The following is a 19,841-nucleotide window of genomic DNA, read 5'->3' as shown; positions in this document are numbered from 1 at the left end:
AAAATATATTTTAAAATTGCAGAATTTCACAAATGCCACAGAAACTGTAAAAAACATGGTTTGTGGAGAAAAAAACAAAATGATGACTCTTTATAAATGAAGGATTTATTAACAAAAATAGAACTAGCCGAAAATATGACAATAAGCAAAGCAAACAAGAAGCAATACACAATTCAAGAGCAGAATCTTACAACAGCCTTTGCCATGAAGCTCAAAATTGAGCTCAGGTGCATCCTGTTTAGCTTGATCATCCTTGAGATATTTTTGCAGCTTAATTGGAGTCCACCTGTGGTAAATTCAGTTGATTGGGCATGATTTGGAAAGGCACACACATGTCTATATAAGGTCCCACAGTTGACAGTTCATGTCAGAGCACAAACGAAGCATGAAGTCAAAGGAATTGTCTGTAGACCTCTGAGACAGGATTGTCTCGAGGCACAAATCTGGGGAAGGTTACAGAAAAATATCTGCTGCTTTGAAGGTCCCAATGAGCACAGTGACCTCCATCATCCGTAAGTGGAAGAAGTTCAAAACCACCAGGATTCTTCCTAGAGCTGGCCGGTCATCTAAACTGAGTGATTGGGGGAGAAGGGCCTTAGTCAGGGAGGTGACCAAGAACCCAATGGTCACTCTATCAGAGCTCCAGAGGTCCTCTGTGGAGAGAGGAGAACCTTCCAGAAGGACAACCATCTCTGCAGCAATCCACCAATTAGGCCTGTATGGTAGAGTGGCCAGACGGAAGCCACTCCTTAGTAAAAGGCACATGGCAGCCCGCCTGGAGTTTGCCAAAGGGCAGCTGAAGGACTCTCAGACCATGAGAAACAAAATTCTCTGGTCTGATGAGACAAAGATTGAACTCTTTGGTGTGAATGCCAGGCATCACGTTTGGAGAAAACCAGGCACCGCTCATCACCAGGCCAATACCATCCCTACAGTGAAGCATGGTGGTAGCAGCATCATGCTGTGGGGATGTCTTTCAGCGGCAGGAACTGGGAGACTAGTCAGGATAAAGGGAAAGATGACTGCAGCAATGTACAGAGACATCCTGGATGAAAACCTGCTCCAGAGCGCTCATGACCTCAGACTGGGGCGACGGTTCATCTTTCAGCAGGACAACGACCCAAATCACACAGCCAAGATATCAAAGGAGTGGCTTCAGGACAACTCTGTGAATGTCCTTGAATGGCCCAGCCAGAGCCCAGACTTGAATCTGATTAAACATCTTTTGGAGAGATCTTCGAATGGCTGTGCACCGACGCTTCCCATCCAACCTGATGGAGCTTGAGAGGTGCTGCAAAGAGGACTGGGCGAAACTGGCCAAGGATAGTTGTGCCAAGCTTGTGGCATCATATTCAAAAAGACTTGAGGCTGTAATTGCTGCCAAAGGTGCATCGACAAAGTATTGAGCAAAGGCTGTGAATACTTATGTACATGTGATTTCTCCGTTTTTTTATTTTTAATAAATTTGCAAAAACCTAAAGTAAACTTTTTTCACAATGTCTTTATGGGGTGTTGTGTGTAGAATTCTGAGAAAAAAAAATGAATTTAATCCATTTTGGAATAAGGCTGTAACAGAACAAAATGTGGAAAAAGTGATGCGCTGTGAATACTTTCCGGATGCACTGTACATCAAGAGTAAGATACTAGCTGTGAAAATACCACACCATTCCCAGGACATGCCCTCAGCTTAACTCAGATGTACTTGTAAGTGTTCCAGAGACATTAGTCATGCAATATTATATTCATTCTGCTCTTTGATATTTTATTTTAGAATCTACTATAAGTGAAGTTATTAATTCTGGTACACTAGTCCTGAAAATTACTGAGTAACATAGACTCCCAACAGTTCTTAGGAAATCTGCCATATAATCAAACAGCACTCACTTACCTGGAAACACTCTACATTATTATTATTATTATTATTAACATAATGTATAAGGTTCAAATCAATTTATTGAGCTTGCTGTTTGAAAAGAATCAATGGAAACAGTGTAGATAAAATATTAAATATGGTACAAATGTTCCATTACTTTGTGAGTAATTACAAAATAAAAAATAATGTAATTACATCAGAATACCATATATATAGCATATACATATATCTATTTATACATATCCATTTTCTGAATATGTTTGTTCCATTACAGGATCACAGGGACCTAAAAGCCAGCAAAATTACATATTTCTTGGAGTTTTGGGGATGTTGAGGGTGACAGAAAACTTCCCAATAGCATCGAGAGCAAGCAAAAATCAACCCTGGACAGGTTAACAGTTCATCAGAAGGGTCAGTCATGCATGCACCAAGGCTAGTCTAGTGGATTAGGAACAGAAATCAAAATCAAAGGTTGCCAGTTTTATTCCAGTCTCCAACCAACTGTGTCAATCTGAGAAAGTCAATCTACTTGTGTTCGGATGTAAATAGTTATACTATATATTGAATTGGACCAATGTAAAGTTATCAAAACATCTAACCTGATGGGTTTTGGGATATGTAAGAAAAACTAGAGTACTGTAAGAAAAGACAATGATGGAGCTCGTCCCAAAACTAGATAAATGGGCAGGGCTGGCATCAGGAAAGGTATCCAGCCGTAAAAATCACAGTGAAACATATCAAACATTGACCCCACGTAAAAGTGGGAAAAGATGAAGATGAAGAAGAAGTCATAGAGCATAAGTGCGAACTTCACATAGAAAGTGACCAACCCATCACTCTCTATGTATGATTTCAAACCACAACCTTGCTGCTCTTTTGTTGATTTGGTATTTCATGATTCAAAGGTCTTACTATGACAAATTCACTCTGGGTATGGTGATTTTCTATATAGATCATGATGCTTTACTAAATCTATAACATATATAATATACAGTACACTATGTTGTATTATCATTATTATTACTGCTGAACTTTCTTATTCATTTACAGTAACTTGGTAGTCTGTTTATTTGCACTTATGCTGTTCCAGATGGTTGGCATAGATCCTGCAATACAGTATTGTTTTCTTTTATTTTCATGCTTATTATGCTAGCATAGAGCAGAGGGACTGTGGTTACATACTAATATTTAGGAATCTTCTTTATACCCTCAGGAAATATATTTTTTTAACTTTCTCTATTATGATACACACAAGTGTGATTTTACTTCAAGGTGTGAGTCATGATGTTAAATTACTGTGTATAAGTAAACAACTTCAAATGAAGTTTGCAACACTAGAAACCACAATTGCTTGCAGTTTTTAGTTTTAAACAGCTCAGGACAACAATGTCATTATTATATTTCTGCATTATTTCCATAGACTTGTAAATCAAAGACTGTTAATATGTGAAGTTTACTTAATGTTAGTATTCCAATCAAAGACTCATCTATCAATAGACGTCCAAGGTGTCAACCTGTTTGGGAGGGTGGGAATGATCAGATGTGCAGTTTTAAAATACAGTTTCACCAATTACAGGGGCAATTAAAACACATTGCAGGCTATAAAAACGTGTAACCTTTTCCCTTAAGTTTTTCTGCCATTGTCAGCCACCTCACTGAACAACGCCTGCATTAAAAGTAAAATAATCTTTGAATAATAATAGTAATTGAAATTGATTAATCCAAGTCAGGGTCATGGATGGCTAAAATCTATTCTAGCAGCACTGGGCACAATACAAGAACCAATCCTGTGACTTACCCACACCGGGCCAATTAAAAGTCACCAATTAACCTAATCTGCACATTTTTAGGAAATGAGTGGTGAAGCACTTAAAGAAAAACCCATGCAGACACCTGGAATATTTGCCAATCAGTGGCTCTCCTATGTTTAAAACTTAGCAGCAGTAACCAACTATACCACTATGATACTCATTGCATTTTCAATAACAAAATGTATTCAGGTGATACAGCAAAGGATCGATAAAGTTAAAACCACATATTAGGAAATATTTACTTCATAACTGAAACAACACACAACTGACTGTTTTCAAAGTGTTCAATACTGATGTTTGTATATGTATGGGCTATGTAGCCTTTCCTAATGTTTCAGTTACAGAAACTGATGTACATATTTTTGAGAATATTACATACAGTACTAGTTCTGTTATCCGGTTTCATTCAAGAAATTTAGTTAAACAATTGGCCTCAGTTATCGTGCTCTTGGTTAAATGGGTATATCAGATGTACTTTTTGTGTTTGATATCTGTAGTTGTTTTACAAAAGGCTAATATTGGTAGGCAGTGTGGTGCAGTGGTTAAGGCTTTGGACCCGAGGTTGTGGATTCAAATCCTAGTATTGAAACTGTGTGACCAAATTGTTTCACCTGCCTATATTCCAATTAGAAAAACGAAAGAAATGCAATCAAGTGTATCTCAAATGTTATGTCAGCTTGGATAAAAGACGTCAATGAAATAACAGTATTATTAGGTTCCTGCAGCTGCTTATTCTTGAACATGCTATATACAATTGTCCAAGAGCAAAACATTTCTGGATTAAATTAATTCTGGCTTTTCCTAATGACTTGGCTATTGTTGAAATCATTGCAAAACACGTCTTCATTTCTTTATGTTGTTCACTCATGTATTTATTTTTATGTTTTTTATCAGTTGTATTCGGTCCCCCTTTAAAGTCTTCAGAAACAAATATATATATGTGTAAAGAATAATGGGGGTTTTATATTTTATATAAAATTGAAGAGCAGAGAAAGGTGGAGGGCTCTTCGGGATTTTGCACATGTTCATATAACGATGTAGCATTGATTGGGGCTATATTGTATATAGCAGACAAAAGAATCAGAAGCTTACTACTATAGAAAAAAATCAGAGCTGGGCACAACAGATCAGGGGCTTTAACCTCTGAAGTCCCTACTGCCCTTCCAACACCACTGCATTGCTTCTGGTTGGTCTTGAATCCAACAACACCACTTCTCCCTCTACTTCTCTCATACTCCCTTTTTTGCATGCAGTGAATTAACATCTACTTGCAGCCACAGTGCCTCACACTGACACTTGAAGTTTATAGAGAGATACTGATCCTTGCATCTTCTTTAAGCTTCACCAAGCTTTCTCGTTCCATTTCAATCCTCACTATACAAACCAAACATGATCTCTTTCTTTCTGACCAGGGCATCACCTCTTCTGCAGTCGTTTTCCCATTCTGTTAGTTAGTGCTGCTGTTTAGACCACCAATAACCTCTGCTCCGTTTTGCATAAAGCACACTCTCAGTCCAGGGCAGGACACATACATTAGCATAATATTAATAAATATTGACAAATAAAAAATTTAGAGAAAAAATTAAAAAATACAGGTCAGCTAATTTTCTTTTTGTCAATGTCAATGTCAATTTATTTATATAGCACATTTAAAACAACATAGGAATGTTGTGGCCAAAGTGCTTGACAATAAAAGAAAAAAAAACATACAATTAACATAAATAACATAAACAGAAATAAAATAAATGAAAATAAATAAAATAAATAATAAATGGAAGTCAGATTACATAATCACAATGAGGAAACCATCAGTATTACTGAAGGTCATGGAAAGCAAGTGAATAGAAATGAGTCTTTAATCTTGTTTTGAATAGTTCAATTGAAGACGACTCCTTTATGTAATGAGGTATATAACTTCATAAATTTATATAACTTCATAAATTTCAATCAAATCTGTGAAAGCATTTTTGAAAATTTTGGAGTATTCAGTTTTCCTTTGGGGGAGGTTTATCCCTAAATGTTAATTTATTTTAATGTTCTTTCTTAGCAGATACCTACGACCCTAGATGAACCATCCTCCCAAATTTCAACTTTTTAACTAAACAGGTAGTAGTGTTTTTGATGAATGAGTGAGTGAATCGGCCAGTCATTGCATCAACATTTTATTTTATATTTTTTTTATTTTGGGTATTATTATGCAAGCTTTTGAGGCAGCTCAGGCTCCTTCTTCAGGCAATAGCCAATAAAAGGTGTCATTTTGCTTAACTTCTCACTACATCCATAATGGCTAACATGGTACAACTTCCTAATACTATATTTATTTTGCAGTTATACATACTCATTTCCTTGCATACTGAGAGTGTAACTGAAAGATGTTAGAAATTATACAAATCCAAACACCTAAGCAATTCAATTAAGCCTTGATAGTGCAAAAAGTTTGCCTTGAAAGCTTGCATATTGTAATTGGTTCAGTCAGCCAATAAAAGGTGTCATCTTGCTTGACTTCTCATTACATGCATAATGGCTAACATGGAACAACATCCAACTTCTGCAGACATGACTAATACATGACTGCTACGCTGTGTTATCTTGTTGTTGCGGACACTTCATTATGATAATGGTGGGGTTAGATTGAATACCAAAGTCTTCTCCAATGAAACTGTACATAAGATATCTCAAAAAAGCAAACATACTACACATCTGGTTAGTCTATAACTAATTAAATAACTAACAAGGCTCTTGTCCAAAAGTCCATGAATAAAGCTAGGCCATTCAAGTCAGCAACAAGTCTGGGAAGTTTCTTACCAGTCTTTTTATAATGGTAATAATTATGTATACCAGAAAGATGGTAAAAAGCTGAACTGCCCCTGCAGACACAGACTCATTTGCATGTATTTTTCCGGTACTATAATGGTATCTGCATTGTTACCTTCTGATGAAATGTGCTGGATTGTCAACACTTTCCTAGCAACATTCATTTAATGTTAAAGTGGCAGCAACAGACAAATACATGTTTCCTTGATTCCCAGCGATTAACTTCAACTGACAAGCCCAATGGCTAGTGGGAAGGTCAGAAAATATAGTTTGCTTATACTGGGATCTCAATCTGTGCTTCAGACATTTGGTCCAATCACTTTCTTAATTATAAACCAATTCTTGCTGTTTAAAGAACATTCAGATAATTAGGCCTTAGTTCTTTGTCTGCAAGCTCACAAATTATTTATAGCAATGGTTACCTTTTTTATGAATGTAAGAAAGATTATTATTGTAGTCACAGCTCTTAATGAATAATCACTATAATTTTGTCTTCTTTATGGCTCACAAGCTTACCTTTCTGAGACCTTAGTCTGCTTCTTTTTTCATCTTGTTCCCGTAGCAATTGCATTTGTTCAGAATAAACATAAATGTTGGAATACTTATGATGATATATAATAATAATAATAATAATAATAATAATAATAATAAGTAAGTGCTTATGAAAATGTAGTTTAATTTTCCTTTTACTCTTGTTTTCACAGTTTATTACTTACTTTCTGACAGTCATAAGGTATTTGAATTGAAAAAGAGCCTTGTAAATAAACTTGTCACTTTACTGTGGTCAAGTATACACCATGTAATTTCTAGCATTGTGAGTGTACTATTTATACAGAAGCATTTCACAATGAAAGCAATTTCAGATTCTGTTTTCTCGATTACGCTGCTCTCGTTACTCATTTAAACGGCTGTTAATATTATATAAACGTTACGATATGTTTATTAATTCCATGTGTGGTATAATGAGCAATTATTGACACTTACATTTGCTTAAGAAACATACTTTAAACACATTCCAAGAAGGTGAATAAGATTACTTGGAAAGCAGCAAGTCAAAAGAAAGCAAACATTACATTATGAGTCATGAGCAGCTCGCGGCAGTAAATTACAGGAGTGACATGCGCGCTCGAGGAAGAGCAGGCGGGAGCGCGCAGCGGAGCCCGCCCAGTTTCCCGAAGAGTTAAGAGGAGGGGACGTACCGAGCCCACTGTAAATGTTCTTGAAGAATTAGGATAAAAGTGCTCCCTCCTGTGGTAGCATTGACCCAGAACTGAGTTTGGTTCAGAGTCCTTCCACCATAGCAAGTGAGCGCGTCAGTCACTCAGTCAAGAGTGTTTGTGTATGAAGGAGAGCTACAATCTGCGGTTGCTGCTGACTGAACTCATAACGTAGCACCATTTCTTACATAGAAAAACTCCGCCGCTGCGGCCAGCCATTACTGTAGGTAACTGTCACGTTTCTCATTTTCGTTCTCATTGCATTTAGTCAACACGTTTTGGGAGGAAAAAGCCGCTTTGGCGCGGAATTGCTTTTCTTTTCCTTTTTTTTCATGCGATTCCCCCGTTGGTGCGACTTTTGGGAGAGCCGAAAGCAGTTGTGTTGAACGCCGAAGGTCGCTGGCGGGTGGAAATAACATGGTACGTCATTAATATGGCGCCAAAAGATTCAGTTGAGAGATGTATAAATACATATCTGTACACCAGCGCTCGACCCCGCGGAACATCTTGTCCACGGCAGGGCGGAGCAGCTGCCTTTTAAAAACGACAGGGTACAAAAAAAGAAACTTGCTAGCCAGCGCGGGGGGAGTGGGAGATTAAAGCTAACACTTTTTTTGTGGGTGCTTCTCCTGGAGTTACTTTTAGGGGGTAATACGAAGGGTTGCAACCTGACACGGGGTTATAGGCAGGTGAAAAGCAAGACAAATACCAGCCCGCGGGAAGGTGGGGTTACGTCAAGGGGGGGATTGATTCTTGGCTAAGGATGACGGGTGGCTACCGGATGCCACTACGTTTAACTTTTTTTTAAATATCATGGAGTGTTTGAAATGGTGCTGTTCAGTCAAAGTTGTATTCTGAAGAACGTGAAGTGCACAAACCTGTACTATTAAGAAACATTTGGGTCTCGCCCCCCCCCCTTCTGCCAGTTTAACCCCGTATGCGTTGGTAGGTAGCAGAGCGCGCCGAACACGTGGGAGTCAGGAGGGTCAAGTGCGTCTCTCGTTTATTTATTTTTTTTAACCTCATGAGTGTATTTAATTGATTATCAACGGAGGTAGACTGGTAATCTTCGTGGTAATAATAAAATAACACACTACACGTGAGAGGCGCACATTAGATGCTATCCGACACCCCGGCGGCAGCTATGAGGAAATCATTTAACTCGGAAAGATCCTTTAGGGAATTGGAGGCGAAAAATAAATCCCGGGAGGTGGCAGCAGCAGGTAAGAACATGTGCTTTGTGAAACGTCAGACACTCGTTTAAAAAACAATTGAAGTACTTGGAGCGTGTGGCGCTCCATATGTGTAAGCAGGTGCAGGCATATGAAAAAGGGGGTGAAAAAGGGCGTGCTTGTAATTTGAAAGTTGGCTCCGCGCATGCACGTCTTCCTCTCTCTGTTCATTTGCTCTATCCTGTATGCTTTTTAAACACGATGTCCAGTAAGCTGTAAGTAAACAGATAACACGAACAGACAGCGTCGGTGGCACAGTGCTGATACACCCTGCCTGTAAGACCTCTCTAATGCTTAATCGCTTTTTTGCACGTGTTTATGTGTGTATATAAATAACCATAAAGAGGAGGGAAAGTTTGCCAGATCTTTTCCCGCTAAAATAAAGATGTATTTACAGCCTTTTTTTTCAGTGTTTTTTATTTTTATTATTTTTTTTTTGAGCCCGGTAGTGACCACATCAGGCCGCTGGATGGGGTGTTCCTGACTTTTCCAGAATCGTCTGTACGCGCGTCTGGGATTTTGAGCTATGGCATGCTGGTGTCGTGGGACGTTGTTACGTGAGCGTCGGAAGCACAGAACCGTTGAGTTGAAAGGGTTTAGAAAGTGGTCCGCTAATGTTTGTAGGGTGTACTTTTTCCTTTTTTTCTTTCCTTTTGATGCCAGGCAGGCCATTTAATTCAGTAATGAACCGAAGAAAGCGGCTTTAAACGGAGCAGTTCAAGGGGGCGGGGCATAGTGTTGTCAACTCTCTTAAAAAAAAAAAAAAAAGGGTAGTGCAAGGAATGTCTTGCCGTTTGGTCCCGTCCAGCGTCTCCTCGCAAAGTGAAAGCTTTAAATGATCCTGCTATCGCTTTAAATGATCATTGTGCTGTAGTTCTGATAAGAGGCTGTGCACCAAGAACAGGAATTAGCACTAAACCACACACCGAAAACATGGGCACTACGGCAACCTTCGAGGTCCTATGTGCATAGTTCTCAACTTGATGAATCGCAGTTAACATAATCGTTCCACGGGAACTTGAATATTTTGTGTCTTTTTATATTTTCCCAATTATTTAGGGTTGTAAAACGGCGTGAAACGTGCGAATTACGATTACGATGCCAGGGGCGCACATTACACCTGTCATCTAAGATGCGCCTGTTAATTTCTGCAGGATTTTTTTGTCTGTTAAGTAATATGGAAAAAGGTCTTTTCGTCTACATTTTTAAATGCATGTGGCAGTCGGCATGTATGTTAACACATATTTAAACACAGGGCGTTAAGATATATAAGCATATCTTTATGCTTCATTATCAAAAGAAAACTTTCATCTGTCCTGTGAGTAAAGATTTTCCACGCGCCGAATTAAAATTGACCTGGCCTAATTTTACTTTTTTCTTTTTTCTGCCGAATATAAAACACTTAAGATGTCCCATTTCTTCCCTCATTGTGCATTTCTATAAGTAAAACGCTGAAGACAACTATACATGGTTTCTTCACGGGAAGCTAGCCAATACTGGGACAGCTGGTGTTCGAGGGCAAGCCTAGGTTCAGTGAATGACCTAATGGAATGCAAGATCTGTTCATTGTAATTGACAGTTTTTTGTTCCATAGAGTGTTGCCTACCTAAAGTGTGAAATAAAGTGATGCTACTATATAACAATGTAAATATAATGTGTCTTTGAATTAATATTTGCATTCAGAGCATTTAAACATGTTTTGTATATGCCTTTCATTGATAGAATACACCATCTCGGGATGCTGTACAAAACGCATGAGAAGTCAATCCAAAAGAACAAGATAAAGTACTACACAGGTAAACAGTTATCCATTCATTGTCAACTATATGTATTTATTCATGCAATTCCATTGCTCTAGAAGTACCCTTTCTGTATCTTCCATTGATTTAACAGCATTTGTTTTAAGTGTTAGAATCTGTGTTTTAAAACCAAATTACCCTCCAATGTTTACAATCCTTCAGTTCACCTTGTTTGTTTTTAACTCTTGGGGTTACCAGATTAAAAACTTACAATTAAAATACATTACAAGTCACAAAGGACCTATGATACCCATGGGAGAGCCCTCAAATACACAAGGTTTTCATTGTGCCTATGCAAAAAAAAATTAAGTGTCAGAATAGCTTGCAGTAGAAGTTGACAAATGCATTGAAAAGTGTTTGGCTGATACGTCAGTAATATCGGGCTGTATTCACAGATCTCTACGGAACCATCTCATTTGTCAGAGAATGTACAGAAGTATGTGTCTATGCATTTGCTTAGTCTTGTTTGGGTTACCGTAGTTATACTTTATAATTGACAAAGGTTATATGCAGATATTTTAATAGCTTTTAGGTGATTTCCAGTGATTTAAAAACTTCTCCCCGTCTCCCTTCATGACAAGGACAAGAAACCTGAGCTTTTTCATTTGAATTTGGTAGGATTCCTCCTTAGATACCATTTGTTTGGAATTTGGATCTATTCTCAGTATTAACGTTGCTATTCTCCACTTGGTCCATCTTTTCTTATCCCAAAATGCTTAATTATTGACGCAATAGTCCAGTTTCAGCGAACATGTGCATTTGTATATATGAATGACCCTGTGATGGACTTTTTTTGATTGTCTGTTTTTAGTTACTGTTTTATGGCTCTTCATGATCTTTTAATAGAAGAAGCAGGCTAAAATTGGATTTTTTGCCCAAGCACATTATAGTTGCATCTTTGTCCATGCACATTTTATGATTTCTTTCAATCCAATGTACAACTTGAAGGAATGCTTTTTTTTGTTTAACTTGGGAAGCATTTGATATTGCTGTTGAATTAATTCTTTGCTTTGTTTATTCTATTTGCATGTAATGTCATCATAACTCCCGAAAAAGGGTTTGAATTTCAATTGTGGTGGGGTGCTTCAGCATTGGGGTTATAAAGAGTGATATTAGCATCCTGGACTAATTGATGTAATTAATTTGCATTGATAATTCGAAATTGTTTCATTTTCTATCCTAGTGCTTTTTAAGTCTGGTGTGTCAGAAAATCTGGTTTCTGAATTTGTTTGCATCAATAATATGGAAAAGACCATAACTGTTTAACACCGAAAAGTAATATTTAATATACACATCAAATTAATTCAAATTTTGACACCTCTCCATTCTTTTTTCAATTTATTCCAAATTTAAGACTGCTTGTTTGAAATAATTTGTCAGTTTAAGATTTATTGCTGCAGTCCTGTAAAATATCCATTGGTTTTTTGTTTTCAATCAATCAACATTTATTTATATAGCACATTTTCATACAAAAAAAGCTCGAAGTGCTTTACAAAATGAATAGAAAAATAAAGACCCAATAAAAAATAAACATAAGTCAACATTAATTAACATAGAATAAGTGAGGTCCGATGGCCAGTGTGGACAGAAAAAACAAACAAAAAAAAAAAACCTCCAAATGCTGGAGAAAAAAAAAAATCTGTAGGGGTTCCAGACCAAGAGAGCGCCCAGTCCCCTCTGGGCAATCTACCTAACATAAATCAAATAGTCCTCTTTGTATTTAGGGTTTTCTTGGAAGGACCTGATGATGATGGTCACGTAGACTTCTGGCTTTCAGTCCATCAATGTTGGTGCATCATGATGCTTTGAGTAGGTGGTGGTGGCACAGGCCGCCACCACAAAGAAACCGAAAAAGAAACAGAAGAGAGAGTAGGGGTCAGTACTGACCTCACATAAGTAATGACTAATTCTGAGTTGTGCGTTTTTTATTTTGAAAAAGTTTACACAAAAGTCATTTTAAACCATAAGATTTTTTACATTAGAGCACTTTCTGATCAAACGGGCCCTAGTCTAATGTTATTTGATTATGTTTACCTCTGTTGTAAGTCACTTTGGATAAAAGCATCTGCAATGCAAATAAATGTAAATTAGTATTTTATTCCCTTTGGATTCATATCTTGTTCACATTAAGGGTAAGTGTCTGTTTAAAATCTCATAATTGTTCTTAGTGTGATTTTTGTTGTGTAAATCTTTGTAGGCCACTTTGAAATGGTTTTATCATACTTGAGCATGGGAAAAGTTGTCTATAAATTAAAATTATTGCTAGCAATGTTTGATCTCGGTAATACTTTGATTTTTGTATGGTTTTACTTCAGTTTTAACTAAGACTGTTGTTTCCATTAATTTCATTAATAAGCAACACTTCATATCCTATTAACAAAAAGACCACGCTAGATCAGTAAGACTTTTACAAACATGTTTTAAAGGATGCAAAATATTGCCTAATTATCATTAAGTCCTGGAAAATATTGATAAAATTTTTTTGGCAATATCGCACACCCCTAACTGCTGAATGCATCCCTGTTGCTCCCATACCATTCACATACAGTATATGTAATAATGTGCTTTCATTGTGCAGCAATGTTATATTTTCTGAGATGAAGTATCCTGTTGTAGAAGCTCTGCATCTGAGCATCTCTGATTATTAACTTCTATTAGCTTATGTCCTGTTGGAGAAATGCCTTGTGCTTTAACACTAGAATTACCAGAGCCTACGAAAAAACTCGTAATTCCGTCCCACCTTAAAACGCTTCTTAAAATCGTTCACAGCTCTCCACCAGCGTCTTTTGTCATCTAAATGTGCTGATAAAAATCGGGCTGCAAGCAGCCGGTTATTCCATCCCCCCACCGACTTAGAACGTGCACAAACTTCTCCCAGCTCATGCCTTGATTGATTATCTGGGAGTGAAGTGGAGTTTTAGAGTGGAAATAATAGATCATTATTTGGAACACACGCATTTCACATGTGTTCCATTTCTACAGTAATCCGTGTAAACACATTTTTAAAACAGAAACGTTTTTCATATTGTAGTAGTAAAGGACAAAATGTAAGCATAAACTATATAATGTATGAAGCCTGAAGTCCAAATATCAAACACATCCACAAAAGGTACAAATATAATAGAACAAGTATGCTTTTATTCAAAAATATAACTGCAGAAAAAAGCCACCTTAGCATGCCATATTGACACATGCTTACCACAGTAGCATAATGGTATCAGCTGCTGACTAGTATCCAAAAGGTCATGAGTTCGATCCCACATGGTTCAGTTTTGAGAAGTAAATTGCTCTTATTCTTACTATTTTAGAATAAAAACACGCATTTAATTTCAGTGTGTAACAGCCAGTAATTTATGATACTTGTAAAGGTTAGTTTTTTTTTTTTTTTAATTCACTTTTCATTCTCAGTCTCAGTCGTGTTCAGGATCCTTCCCTACCCCCTATCTGAGAATGCTGTTTTCACATAAAGATGCGCTGTAGCTCTGCAGCGTACTTGTGACTGCATTCTCGTACCAATGCTTGCGAACTGAAGTGCCTGCGTGCACTTTTCGTGGCATTACACGTCTATTTTTTTGAGCATGCCCGTGTTGCTCAAACACAGGAACATATGTTGGTGTACTAGAATAAAAAACAAGTGCACTTTTATTCTAGACTATATAAGTGAAGAAAAAATAAAGCAAGTTACAGTAGGCGGTTGATACGACAGCTTGCATGGTGCAATGCTAAGAACTGCTGATTTCCGATCCGTGCTATATAAAATCATCACATTCAGATATTAACAATTTCCACACACCCTTCCTACATTCACGACATGTGTACTTGATGCAGTGTACACATGTCTCTGTGCTATGGTTCCTATTACACTGAATGAGCACCTGACATTGTACTTTCTTCCCTATATAAATAACATTCGAGTATAGCGCGGCTCCAAATAAATCACAATAAAAAATAAAACCCGATCTGACGCTGTTCGTTTTCAAATAATATTGCATGTACTTAACTATTTTAGAATAAAAACATACATTTGATTTCAGTCTTTTTTTTTTTTTTTATTCAGTTCCATTCTCTTAGTCGCGTTCACGATTCCCCAAATATCTGACAATACTGTTTTCACATAAAGATGCGCTATAACTCAAATGTGATTTATTTCGAGACGCGCTATACTCAAATGTTATTTATATAGGGAAGAAAGTACAATGTCAGGTGCTCATTCAGTGTAATAGGAACCATAGCACAGAGAGATGTGTACGATGTATCAAGTACACATGCCGTGAATGTAGGAAGGGTGTGTGGAAATTGTTAATATCTGAATGTGATGATTTTATATAGCACGGATCGGAAATCAGCAGTTCTTAGCATTGCACCATGCAAGCTGTCGTATCAACCGCCTACTGTAACTTGCTTTATTTTTTCTTCACTTATATAGTCTAGAATAAAAGTGCACTTGTTTTGTTATACTTGTACACCAACATATGTTCCTGTGTTTGAGCGACACGGGCATGCTCAAAAATAGACGTGTAATGCCACGAAAAGTGCACGCAGGCACTTCAGTTCGCAAGCATTGGTACGAGAATGCAGTCACAAGTACGCTGCAGAGCTACAGCGCATCTTTATGTGAAAACCGCATTCTCAGATGGGGGTAGGGAAGGATCCTGAACACGACTGAGACTGAGAATGAAAAGTGAATTAAAAAAAAAAAAACTAACCTTTACAAGTATCATAAATTACTGGCTGTTACACACTGAAATTAAATGCGTGTTTTTATTCTAAAATAGTAAGAATAAGAGCAATTTACTTCTCAAAACCGAACCATGTGGGATCGAACTCATGACCTTTTGGATACTAGTCAGCAGCTGATACCATTATGCTACTGTGGTAAGCATGTGTCAATATGGCATGCTAAGGTGGCTTTTTTTCTGCAGTTATATTTTTGAATAAAAGCATACTTGTTCTATTATATTTGTACCTTTTGTGGATGTGTTTGATATTTGGACTTCAGGCTTCATACATTATATAGTTTATGCTTACATTTTGTCCTTTACTACTACAATATGAAAACGTTTCTGTTTTAAAAATGTGTTTACACGGATTACTGTAGAAACGGAACACACGTGAAATGCGTGTGTTCCAAATAATGATCTATTATTTCCACTCTAAAACTCCACTTCACTCCCAGATAATCAATCAAGGCATGAGCTGGGAGAAGTTTGTGCACGTTCTAAGTCGGTGGGGGGATGGAATAGCCGGCTGCTTGCAGCCTGATTTTTATCAGCACATTTAGATGACAAAAGACGCTGGTGGAGAGCTGTGAACGATTTTAAGAAGCGTTTTAAGGTGGGACGGAATTACGAGTTTTTTCGTAGGCTCTGGTAATTCTAGTGTTAAGGCATTTTAAAGTAGGGCACACAAGGCAATTCTTATTGGAAAAAATTGTGAATATCTTAATTAAATTTATTTGCTACAACTGTACTTGGCACTATCTTTTTGGAGTTTGTGTCACTCTAGTTGTTATCCCACATCCAAGAAATGCAACTTATGTTATCTGAAGTCTTTGAATTGGCTCCATATGAGTAAGTGTGAATATGTGTGAGAAGGCCCACAGGTTGGTTCCTGGGAGATATGGAGTTACTGATATTTTGATTCATTTGTTCTGAAATGTGATACGCAGTGTTTCTTTAGTTCTGAAAACACCTTAAAGGTTAAAGATCGGGCACATTTCCATGAATATGTGTGTGTGTATGTATATATATGTATATGTATGTATATATATATGTGTGTATATATATGTGTATATATGTATATATGTGTGTATATATGTGTGTGTATATATATGTATATGTGTATATATGTATATGTATATATGTATATATATATATGTATGTGTATATGTTTTTTCATTCAGAGAGTAAAAGCTGGTAGTTTCTAGTAATTGTGTATATATGTATGCTCTGATTTGACCGAAAACCAATTCAATGTTGCATCGCTTCTCCATGATCATAAATATACTTTGACTGAATTGTGATTTCTTCGAAATTAAACTTGTTGTAGCTTTAATTGTTGCAGGACCACAGATTCTCATAGCGTATGGTCCATTATTGTGCCAATCTACAGTGTATGTTTTGAGTATTGAATGATGTGAATGCGAAAAGATTATTGTAGACTCCATTATTTTTTTTTTTGCCTCTAATGTTGTAGAGTTCACTTTCCCCAAAAACAAATCTTTTAGTTCTCACAGATACGCCTCTTCATTGGGAGGCAACGCTACTTTTCCCTGATGGCAACATGAATTAGATGATCTACAATTCTCAGACTTGAACTAAAAGCCTTGTAATATCTACATACTTCTGACAAATCCCCGATGTCCATATTCTATCTCTTTTTGCTGTTCAGTTGTTTCACCGAGTAATTTCAGTTTGTTTGTGGCAATACGATGTTTTCTTTTTTTGGTACTTTCGAATTTTACTACTTTCATATTCATTAGTGTGTATTCTGCCTTTTTTTTTTTTTTTTTTGAGACTTCTGAATTACAATGCTTTCATAATCTCCAATCCGCTCTGCATGTGTATCATGCCAATGTTTTTGAATGTCTTTATGAAGTCTTTATTTCTAACTCCGATTGTACCTAGAGGTTTTCAGTTCCACTTGATCCGGGCTGATTATTACTTAGTTTCAGAATTTGCACATAATTCTTTTTTGCATTAGTTTTTTCCTTTTCTCTCCAACACTTTCGGGTGTCTTTTTGAAGCGCTGCTTGCTCCTCTTCACTTAGTCGTTGAAGTGTCATCTAGAACATAAAATGTTTAAGAGCTGAGAGCACATGAAGTGAGTCTGCCAAAAGTATTCTTAACAACTGAGAGGTCAAATGTCTGTGATCTTGTTTTAAATTGGTTGTAAGTAGGGCATGACTTTCAAAGGTCGCAGTCTCTTGGGACTTGCTTCCAAAGGTTGTAAAGTCTAGTATTGCCGGGCGTCAAAGTGTCTTTCTGAGAAGGTCACATCTTGACCCAAAATTTATTTTATGTGAAAGAGAGGTGTTAAAATGCAACTAAACTGAAGCTTTTTTCCTTATATTTCTGCATTAGGATATCTTAAAAAATTTTTACACTCTTGAAATTTAAGTGGTCTGGAGCATACTTTGTTTTCAAAATTGACATGCTAAGGAGAAGCGGTCAGATCTGCTGGCTTGCTGCACGTTCTGCTTGTTTGTCGTTGTTTTAAGAGATGGAGCAGCTGAAGTGTGTTTGCCAAATGCATTCCAGCAACTGCTAGGTTAGATGTCTGTGAACTTGTTTTAAACGTCTCACTGCCTTGTCTTGCGGGACATCAAATTGTCTTCCGAGAAGATCACGTCTTGTTTCCCTCCCAAGATATATTTTTTTTTTTAATAATGGAGAGATGTAATTTTTTTTCTTTCTGTTCCCAAAGATGCTTTGAAAGGCAGTATTAAAGTCTAGTTAGGAATCCTTGTGTTTTTGTTCCGTGGGGAACCAAAGTATTTGTGGGGGCTCTTAATCATATTTTAAATATTTTTAAATGAGTAACTAATAAATGCATGTGCGGTAAATCCCATTTTTAAAATTCTGACTTAAACTTCAAAGCCTTAAAAATATTTACATACATCTGATGCATCACCTGTGTCCATATATTTGATCTCTATTCGCCTTTTTATTTCTCCCAAGTGTAATTGCTTTGTTTGCGCTAATGCGATGTTTACTTTCTTGGTTTTGACACTTTCATTTTATTTTCTGCTTTCATATTCTGTATTTTGCTTATTACTGGTTTGCCAAGTGCTAACCCACTGAAATGGATCTTCTAAAAGGACCACACGTGAATTTATTTCTTTTCATTTATTGACCACCTTTCATGATAGTTACAATGCACCCTTCATGAAATCTTTCCTACTTTGAGGGAGGGTTCCTAAACTTTTTTGTGACATGCCCCAACACAAAGACTTTAGGCCTTATGCTGGCAACTGCGTACCTATCGCCATCCAACAAAGTGACATATCCCACATGTCTATAATAAACTGCTATACAGACCTACTATGTAAGTGCATGTAACAAAACTATATAAATCAAGTTTCCAAGTGTGGTCGACAGTAGGACTTCAGGAACTTGCAAAACGCATCTTGATGATATTTTGTAAGAATTAAGTGGATCGTACTAGTGAGCTTTGTTGGGCTGAATGGCTTGTTCTCTAATACTTGTGTTCAAATAAATAAACATAGCCTTCTGCATATGTCCAAAACAAATTTTAACTAAAAACATACACAAAAAAAAAAGTTGTTATACCTCCAAATGCGCTTTTGTAAATCTCTTCGTAAAATATTTTAAGAGGTCTAATGTTCAGTTTTTACCCAACACTTAATGACTAACCATGTGTCTCTGAAGAAATCATAACGGGGTAGAATTTCAGTGATACAGTTGTATAGTAGTTATTTATGGAAAACACTATAAAATGTTATTAAAATGTACTGTTAAATCTGAACGTGAGAATTCACAAAATAAGCCAAGAGCTGTAAAAGCAAAAATCTCTCCCTACTTTGCCTCTCCAAAAGGATTTGGAATGACGCGTAGAAAATGTCTGAATGAAAAGGACTGCATTTTTTTTTTTTTTTCCCTCCAGCATGAACTTATTTTTTTTAAGAATACCAAAGCGCAGAGATATCTGCCATTTGTCACTCTAAAGTGTATACTGCAGGGCACAAGTGTCTAATTGTTAAATTAATATTTATGAACGTAATGACCGCTGTGTTGACTTAATTTTGAAGAATAAACTTAATTGACAACAAGGTGGTTATATGTGCACCAGTGTGTTGAGTAGGTGATAAAACTTTGGTTTTGATTTTGGACCTTGGTACTGGAACCAAAACAGTACTGAAGGAAATAATTGAAAACTCCTCAGACTTCCCGATCTGCTGCACATTAGTGCACCTCCCTACCTTGCCAGGAGGTTTTCATCTTAATCTGTTCTCTTTGGGGGCGGGGGAAAGTAGCTATAATTAAACTTTATACAGTAATATCTTAAGAATATTTAGATAGTCCTTTGAAATTGAAGCCCTGTGTAATTTATAGTGAAATCTAACTGGCTACTTA

The 19,841-nt window shown here is 36.8% G+C and overlaps 1 protein-coding gene across 6 annotated transcripts in view; it reads left to right on the top strand.

Moving 5' to 3' along the window:
• The first annotated feature begins 7,745 nt into the window (after nucleotides 1-7,745).
• Nucleotides 7,746-19,841, top strand: part of jade1 (jade family PHD finger 1) — a 153,237-nt gene continuing 141,141 nt past the window's right edge. For 2 of the 6 annotated variants that reach the window (XM_039751697.1, XM_039751692.1), the window contains exons 1-2: nucleotides 7,746-7,938; nucleotides 10,670-10,743. The gene's annotated coding sequence lies outside the window, so the exon portion shown is untranslated. Of the gene's footprint in view, nucleotides 7,943-8,520; nucleotides 8,939-9,072; nucleotides 9,224-9,553; nucleotides 10,516-10,669; nucleotides 10,744-19,841 lie in introns of those variants that run through there. The other 4 variants (XM_039751693.1, XM_039751694.1, XM_039751695.1 and 1 more) reach the window with 4 other exon arrangements.

Source organism: Polypterus senegalus, chromosome 4, assembly GCF_016835505.1.
Source record: "Polypterus senegalus isolate Bchr_013 chromosome 4, ASM1683550v1, whole genome shotgun sequence".
NCBI classification, from domain to species: domain Eukaryota; kingdom Metazoa; phylum Chordata; class Cladistia; order Polypteriformes; family Polypteridae; genus Polypterus; species Polypterus senegalus.
Note: the sequence above shows the minus strand (reverse complement) of the source record. Positions and strands in the feature narration are given on the sequence as shown.